The sequence below is a fragment of the Podarcis erhardii genome (genome assembly GCF_964252035.2).
Source record: "Podarcis erhardii genome assembly, chromosome: 11".
Taxonomy (NCBI): domain Eukaryota; kingdom Metazoa; phylum Chordata; class Lepidosauria; order Squamata; family Lacertidae; genus Podarcis; species Podarcis erhardii.
The window spans coordinates 72950-81782 of NC_138501.1; the positions used below are offsets into that span (position 1 = coordinate 72950).

Here is an 8833-nt window from a genome sequence, read left to right on the forward strand (position 1 = left end):
TGACGGCCGGGAGGTCCGCGATGTGGCTCCGCGGGAACCAGTGTATCTGCACACCCTCCAGATACTTTTCAGGGGACCACGGCGCCCTGTGGAACCCCTATTTTCCTCCGAAAAGCTCGAGATTCTCCACAGTGAAGAAATCCCCGCCTGGGTCGGAGTCGCGCTGAACCGGAAGTCCCTGAACAAAGCATTTATAATCTATAAAACAGTATTAACAACTTTAACAAAATAGCAACTAAAAAAAATAAACCAAGCGCTGTTAATACATGCACTATCCATGCCCCCATGACTCATAATCTTTCACTCTATTCAGTTCATTAAAATAAACATAATGTCCGGGACTTCCTGTTTCCGGTGGCGGGAAATGATTGACTCCCATATGACCGGACCCCAGCCGTCCCGGTAATTCAGGGCTAATATGGGGGTAATTAGCCCTGGCAAGGAGAGACAAGAAAGCCTTCTTAAACGAGCAATGCAAAGAAATAGAGGAAAACAACAGAATGGGAAGAACAAGAGATCAGTTCAAGAAAATTGGAGATATGAAAGGAACATTTCGTACAAAGATTACCATAATAAAGGACAAAAGTGGTAAGCACCTAACAGAAGCAGAAGACATCAAGAAGAGGTGGCAAGAATACACTTATACCAGAAAGATATGCATGGCTCGTACACCCCAGGTAGTGTGGTTTGAGCCAGACATCCTGGAGAGTGAAGTCAAATGGGCCTTAGAAAGCACTGCAAATAACAAGGCCAGTGGAAGTGATGATATTCCAGCTGAACTACAGAGGTGCCTCGCAAGACGAAATTAATCCATTCTGTGAGTCTCTTCGTCTTGCGGTTTTTTCGTCTTGCGAAGCACGGCTATTAGCGGCTTAGCGGCTATTAGCGGCTTAGCGGCTATTAATGGCTTAGCGGCTTTAAGAAAAAGGAAACAAACTCACAAGAACTCGCAAGACGTTTCATCTTGCGAAGCAAGCCCATAGGGAAATTCGTCTTGCGAAGGACCTCAAAAAACAGAAAACTCTTTCGTCTAGCGAGTTTTTCATCTTGCGAGGCATTCGTCTTGCGGGGCACCACTGTATTTAAATTTTTAAAAGAGGATGCTGTTAAGGTGCTACACTCAATATGCCAGGAAGTTTGGAAAACTCAGCAGTGGCCAGAGGATTGGAGAAGATCAGTCTACATCCCAATCCCAAAGAAGGGCAGTGCTAAAGAATGCTCCAACTACTGCACAATTGCACTCATTTCACACGCTAGCAAGGTTATGCTTAAAATTCTACAAGGTAGGCTTGCAGTATGTGGACCAAGAACTCCCAGAAGTGCGAGCTGGATTTAGAAGAGGCAGAGGAACCAGAGACCAAATTGCAAACATGCGCTGGATTATGGAGAAAGCTAGAGAGTTCCAGAAAGACATCTACTTCTGCTTCATTGACTATGCAAAAGCCTTTGACTGTGTCGACCACAGCAAACTATGGCAAGTTCTTAAAGAAATGGGAGTGCCTGATCACCTCATCTGTCTCCTGAGAAATCTGTATGTGGGACAAGAAGCTACAGTTAGAACTGGATATGGAACAACTGAATGGTTCAAAATTGGGAAAGGAGTACGACAAGGCTGTATATTGTCTCCCTGCTTATTTAACTTATATGCAGAATTTATCATGTGAAAGGCTGGGCTGGATGAATCCCTAGCCGGAATTAAGATTGCCGGAAGAAATATCAACAACCTCAGATATGCAGATGACACAACCTTGATGGCAGAAAGTGAGGAGGAATTTAAGAACCTTTTAATGAGGGTGAAAGAGGAGAGCGCAAAATATGGTCTGAAGCTCAACATCAAAAAAACGAAGATCATGGCCACTGGTCCCATCACCTCCTGGCAAATAGAAGGGGAAGAAATGGAAGCAGTGAGAGATTTTACTTTCTTGGGCTCCATGATCACTGCAGATGGTGACAGCAGCCACAAAATTAAAAGACGCCTGCTTCTTGGGAGAAAAGCAATGACAAACCTAGACAGTATCTTAAAAAGTAGAGACGTCACCTTGCCAACAAAGGTCCGTATAGTTAAAGTTATGGTTTTCCCAGTAGTGATGTATGGAAGTGAGAGCTGGACCGTCAAGAAGGCTGATCGCCGAAGAATTGATGCCTTTGAATTATGGTGCTGGAGGAGACTCTTGAGAGTCCCATGGACTGCAAGAAGATCAAATTCTTAAGGAAATCAGCCCTGAGTGCTCACTGGAAGGACAGATCGTGAAGCTGAGACTCCAATACTTTGGCCACCTCATGAGTAAAGAAGATTCCCTGGAAAAGACCCTGATGTTGGGAAAGATGGAGGGCACAAGGATTAGGGGATGACAGAGGATGAGATGGTTGGATAGTGTTCTCGAAGCTACCAGCATGAGTTTGACTAAACTGCGGGAGGCAGTGGAAGACAGGAGTGCCTGGCATGCTCTGGTCCACGGGATCACGAAGAGTCGGACACGACTAAATGACTAAACAACAACAAAAAACCTTGGCAGCCTCCCCAGGATGGGGAAGGACTGTCTTGTAGACCTGCAGATTGTCCGGGATTGCCGACTTGCATCAAGGTGCAAGCGGCAGGACACTGGGTCGTAGAGCACGGGACAGATGGCCCTCTCCAATGTCATTCTCATAGCCGGGAATATCTATTTGAAGAAATGATTAGATTTGGACAATAAACAGAAATGGTCTGGACCGAAGAAGCTTAAGAAACAACCTGCAGAATTGTATAGTCTCTGGTGTAAAAGCTCGGACTTCAAAGAGATTCTCATCATGGCACGGGGATTGCAGAGGTGTTTGGTATGTTTCTTTTTCTCTCTCTTATTAATATCTACAATTGGCTTTCCATGCCAAGCCTCATTAAGAATTAGTCAATAGTCAATTTCCTTTATTCGACCGATAGTCAGAAATAAAACACAGAAATAAAACACAATACAGAATTATGAACTAAAACATCATAGGGGTACATGAATAAGGTAACCTCATTAAGAATTTAATGTTTTTTTAAAAAAAGAGTACAAATGGACTTCTATTTATAATTGGGGATTCCACTGCGCAGCTTTACTTAAGACTTGAAATGCTTGCTAAAGATAGAAGAAAAAATAAGATGGCACTTGTCAGTATCACGCAGCATGGGAAAATGTGAATTCCTCGCTTCTTTGAGGGAAGCAGGAACTATTTGCTGGCTGATTACAGTGATTTGAGACAATATTTTGGATAACATACAGTGCAGCTGTTTGCAGAAGGTTTTTTCATTATGAGCAAGAGAGAAGGCTAGATGGATGTCTAGCAGCCCCCCTCTAGTGCCCGGAGGGGGACTGTGTCTCCAGGAAGGCTGATGTCTCCAGGAATGACTGATATCTATGGAATACAGTTTATTTACATTATAATATTGCAAACAGTCTGCTCAGCAATTATTAAGAATAACTCAGTAATGTGGAAGGTACTGTGTTATTAAATCTCAAAAGGAAGGTTTGGACAACAGCCCGGACTGGAAGGATTAGCGATTTGGGAGTTGCTGTGTCATTAAATTTCAGAAACTTCAGATAACAGATTTGGAATGGAAGCAAAGGAAGCTGCGCGGGCAAAAAGACAGTTGAAAATATATATATATATACAAATAAAGCTGTATTCGATGGATGAAAGGAGCCTAGCCAGATGCTGTAGCAGTTGGTATCCTCAGGTGGTGGGCCAGGGTGGAGACAGTGGGACATAGGCCAACATCTACCTTTGGGTAGCTCTTCCAGGTGCTGTTGATGAGGAACTTGTCCATGTCACCCTCAATAATCAGGAGGTCAATTCCCACTCAAGGAAGCCCAAGATGAGCCTGCCCTCCAGAGCAGCAATCCTGCTGACATGTACTTCAACAACTTCTTCTGGCTGCAATACAGGTGTGCTATGAATTTGGGAGGGGAACCCCCCAACCCCAAGAAAATAATAAATCATAGGGTTTTGATTCATAGGGTCATTGTCCAACCCCTTGCAATGCAGGAATATCAACTAAAGCATCCATTTGGAATATGAAGGGAAAATACAAACTGCAGAGGAATTATGGTTCATGTGGGAACCAATGACACTGCAAGCAATAGCCTCCAGAAGATCAAAAGAGACTATGAGGCTCTGGGCAGGAAATTGAAGCAATTAAATGCACAAATTGTCATCTCATCTGTCCTCCCAGTTGAACGACGTGGCCCAGGGAGAGAGAGAAAAATAGTGGAAGTGAACAGCTGGCTTCGCAAATGGTGTAAACAGGAATGGTTTGGATTCTTAGATCATGGACTGCAGTTTCTTGAAGATGGACTTCTGGCAAGAGATGGGCTGCACCTCACAACGGTTGGGAGGAATGTTTTTGCCAAAAATCTCAGAAACCTCATCAGGAGGGCTTTAAACACTAATGTGGGGGAGGAAGACAGTGCTCCTGAAGGTAGGAGTCTATCAATTGATGAAGATGATCATCCAAATGTCATAGACCAAATGGAGCAAACAGCACGCAGACCTAGTGGTGGGAGGAAAAAATCCTTAAATAAGAGACACGGGGGAATGATTAATGGACTTCAATGTCTGTACACTAATGAGCAAAGCATGGGTAATAAACAAGATGAGCTTGAGCTCTTGGTACAGCAAACTAAATATGACATAATAGGCATCACTGAAACCTGGTGGGATAAGTCCCACGACTGGAATGTAATAATGGAGGGTTACAATCTATTTCAGAGAAACAGACCAGACAAGAAAGGAGGAGGAGTGGCGTTATATGTCAGGGATGTGTATACCTGTGAAGAGATCCAAGATTTAGAACCTCAAAGCCAAAGTGAGAGCATTTGGGTCAAAATTAAGGGAGAAAAGAATAACAGGGACCTCATTGTGGGAGTTTACTATAGATCCCCAAGCCAAACGGAGGACATAGATGATGCCTTCAAGGAACAGATGGCCAAGCATGCAAAAGGAAGGGAGATAGTAGTAATGGGGGACTTCAATTACCCGGATATTTGCTGGATGTCAAACTCAGCCAAGAGCATAAGGTCAAACAGATTCCTCACTGGCCTTGCAGACAACTTCGTTGTCCAGAAAGTGGGAGAAGCAACAAGAGGAACAGCCATTTTAGATCTGGTCCTAACCAATGTTGATGACCTGGTTAGTGGGGTAGAAGTGGAAGGATCATTAGGCACGAGTGATCATGCTCTTCTGAAGTTTACTATACAGCGGAAAGGAGCAGCCAAGCATACTAGGACTCAATTTCTTGACTTTAAGAAAGCCGACTTCATAAAACTTAGGGAAGTGCTGGGTGAGATCCCATGGACAGTAATACTAAAAGGAAAGGGAGTTCATGATGGCTGGGAGTTTGTTAAGAGGGAGATAGTAAAAGCACAACTTCAGGCAATACCAATGAGACGGAAACATGGAAGGTGCCTAAAGAAGCCAGGGTGGCTATCTAAAGAACTTTTAACTGAGTTAAGATTAAAAAGGGATGTGTACAAAAAATGGAAAAGGGGGGAAACCACCAAAGAGGAATCCAAACAAATAGCCAGCACGTGTAGACACAAAGTCAGAAAAGCTAAAGCACAGAATGAACTCAGGCTTGCTAGAGAGGTTAAAAGCAACAAAAAAGGCTTTTATGGGTATGTTCGTAGCAAAAGGAAGAACAAAGAAACAGTGGGGTCACTCAGAGGAGAAGATGGTGTAATGCAAACAGGGGACACAGAAAGGGCTGAACTCCTCAATGCCTTCTTTGCCTCAGTCTTCTCCGATAAAGAAAACAATGTCCGACCTGAAGAATTTGGAGCAAATGATTCAGCAGAGGAAACACAGCCCAGAATAACTAAGGAGATGGTACAAGAATACTTGGCTAGTTTAGATGTTTTCAAGTCTCCAGGGCCAGATGAACTGCATCCAAGAGTATTAAAAGAACTGGCAGATGTGATCTCAGAATCACTGGCAGTCATCTTTGAGAATTCCTGGAGAACAGGCGAAGTCCCGGCAGACTGGAGGAGGGCAAATGTTGTCCCTATTTTCAAAAAGGGGAAAAGAGAGGACCCAAACAATTACCGCCCAGTCAGTCTGACATCAATACCAAGGAAGATTCTGGAGCAGATCATTAAGCAAACAGTCTGTGAGCACCTAGAAAGGAATGCTGTGATCACCAATAGTCAGCATGGATTTCTGAAAAATAAGTCATGTCAGACTAACCTGATCTTGTTTTTTTGACAGAATTACAAGCCTGGTAGATGAAGGGAACGCAGTGGATGTAGCCTACCTTGATTTCAGCAAGGCATTTGACAAGGTGCCCCATGATATTCTTGTAAAGAAGCTGGTAAAATGCGGTCTTGACTATGCTACCACTCAGTGGATTTGTAACTGGCTGACTGACCGAACCCAAAGGGTGCTCATCAATGGTTCCTCTTCATCCTGGAGAAGAGTGACTAGTGGGGTGCCACAGGGTTCTGTCTTGGGCCCGGTCTTATTCAACATCTTTATCAACGACTTGGATGATGGACTCAAGGGCATCCTGATCAAATTTGCAGATGACACCAAACTGGGAGGGGTGGCTAACACCCCAGAGGACAGGATCACACTTCAAAACAACCTTGACAGATTAGAGAACTGGGCCAAAACAAACAAGATGAATTTTAATAGGGAGAAATGTAAAGTATTGCACTTGGGCAAAAAAAATGAGAGGCACAAATACAAGATGGGTGACACCTGGCTTCAGAGCAGTACATGTGAAAAGGATCTAGGAGTCTTGGTTGACCACAAACTTGACATGAGCCAACAGTGTGACGCGGCAGCTAAAAAAGCCAATGCAATTCTGGGCTGCATCAATAGGAGTATTGCATCTAGATCAAGGGAAGTAATAGTGCCACTGTATTCTGCTCTGGTCAGACCTCACCTGGAGTACTGTGTCCAGTTCTGGGCACCACAGTTCAAGAAGGACACTGACAAACTGGAACGTGTCCAGAGGAGGGCAACCAAAATGGTCAAAGGCCTGGAAACGATGCCTTATGAGGAACGGCTAAGGGAGCTGGGCACGTTTAGCCTGGAGAAGAGGAGGTTAAGGGGTGATATGATAGCCATGTTCAAATATATAAAAGGATGTCACATAGAGGAGGGAGAAAGGTTGTTTTCTGCTGCTCCAGAGAAGCGGACACGGAGCAATGGATCCAAACTACAAGAAAGAAGATTCCACCTAAACATTAGGAAGAACTTCCTGAGAGTAAGCGCTGTTCGACAGTGGAATTTGCTGCCAAGGAGTGTGGTGGAGTCTCCTTCTTTGGAGGTCTTTAAGCAGAGGCTTGACAACCATATGTCAGGAGTGCTCTGATGGTGTTTCCTGCTTGGCAGGGGGTTGGACTCGATGGCCCTTGTGGTCTCTTCCAACTCTATGATTCTATTCTATGATTCTATGGGCAAGCTTATGCAAAACAACCTGGCTAAGCTAGGGCTACTAAGAAGCAATGCAGGTAATGCAAGAGCATTGGTAATGCAAGAGAACTGTCCTTCCCCCCCCCCCCGCCCAGATGTACAAACAGAGGCAGGAGATTTGGAAGGTTACCAAGGTAGCAGAGCATGATTTCATATGTAGAGTTGGGGCCTGAGAACAAAGGAGAGAACCATTTTGGCAGGATGGCTGAAGGGAGGCTGGGAGAGATGCCTTGGACTCCAGTGCTGCACTGCTGTGGGGAACAAACCCCTCTTGGATGACCATGTTGTTAGATCTGGACTCCTTCCATCCAAATTCAGGTATAGATATAGTAGTACCTTGAGTTAAGAACTTAATTCGTTCTGGAGGTCCGTTCTTGACCTGAAACTATTCTTAACCTGAGATACCACTTTAGCTAATGGGTTCCCCCGCTGCCGCCATGCGATTTCTGCTCTCATCCTGAAGCAAAGTTCTTAACCCAAGGTACTATTTCTGGGTTAGCAGAGTCTGTAACCTGAAGTGTCTGTAACCTGAAGCGTCTGTAACCCGAGGTACCACTGTATGTCAATATATCATATTTCTTAAAGCTACAACAGCCTCCTCCATGCCTTGATTCTCAAGGGAACACAGACCCTGTGTAAGCGCCTGGAACTTCCCTGGAACCTTGCCAAAGCTCAGCAGAGATTGTGGGTGGTGTCCAACCAACAGGTGATATATAGATGTATTTATTTTGTGGAAAGATAACAAAGCAGTTCTGGTTACAGATAGGTAGCCGTGTTGGTCTGCCATAGTCAAAACAAACAAACAAAAAAATTCCTTCCAGTAGCACCTTAAAGACCAACTAAGTTAGTTCTTGGTATGAGCTTTCGTGTGCATGCACACTTCTTCTAAAGCAGTTCTGGTATGTTTCACGGACTTTCCTCTCTCAATTATTAAGCTGGCATTTGGGAATACTACAGGCAAAGTTTTCCAGGCCGCCATATGCATCAGGCATCTTCCATATAAAAGACTGAGAGCCAGTGTGGTGTAGTGGTTAAGAGCAGTGAACTCGTAATCTGGTGAACCGTGTTCGCTTTCCCGTTCCACCACATACAGCTGCTGGGTGAACTTGGGCTAGTCACACTCACACTTCTCTGGAGTCTGTGAGCCTCACTCACCTCACAGAGAATTTGCTGTGGGAAGGGAAAGGAGATTGTGAGCTGCTTTGAGACTCCTTAAGGGGAGTGAAAGGCGGGATATCAAATCCAAACTCTTTTCTTCCTTCAAAAAATAATCTATACTTTGCAGCCCACTAGAGCTCAGAATTACTGGCCATCTGTGAGTGCTGCTGGGATGGCCTCATATTCCTGTTGCAACTGCAGTGTGGCTTTGGCACTGGCTGCAGCTGCAAACCTTCTT

The 8833-nt window shown here is 44.5% G+C and overlaps 1 long non-coding RNA gene across 1 annotated transcript; it reads left to right on the forward strand.

Moving 5' to 3' along the window:
• Positions 1–277: 277 nt before the first annotated feature.
• On the forward strand, positions 278–7991 carry LOC309352559. Its single transcript, XR_014161372.1, has 3 exons — positions 278–347; positions 3664–4077; positions 7427–7991. It is a non-coding gene; the product is annotated as an uncharacterized lncRNA (long non-coding RNA).
• The last annotated feature ends 842 nt before the right edge of the window (positions 7992–8833 follow it).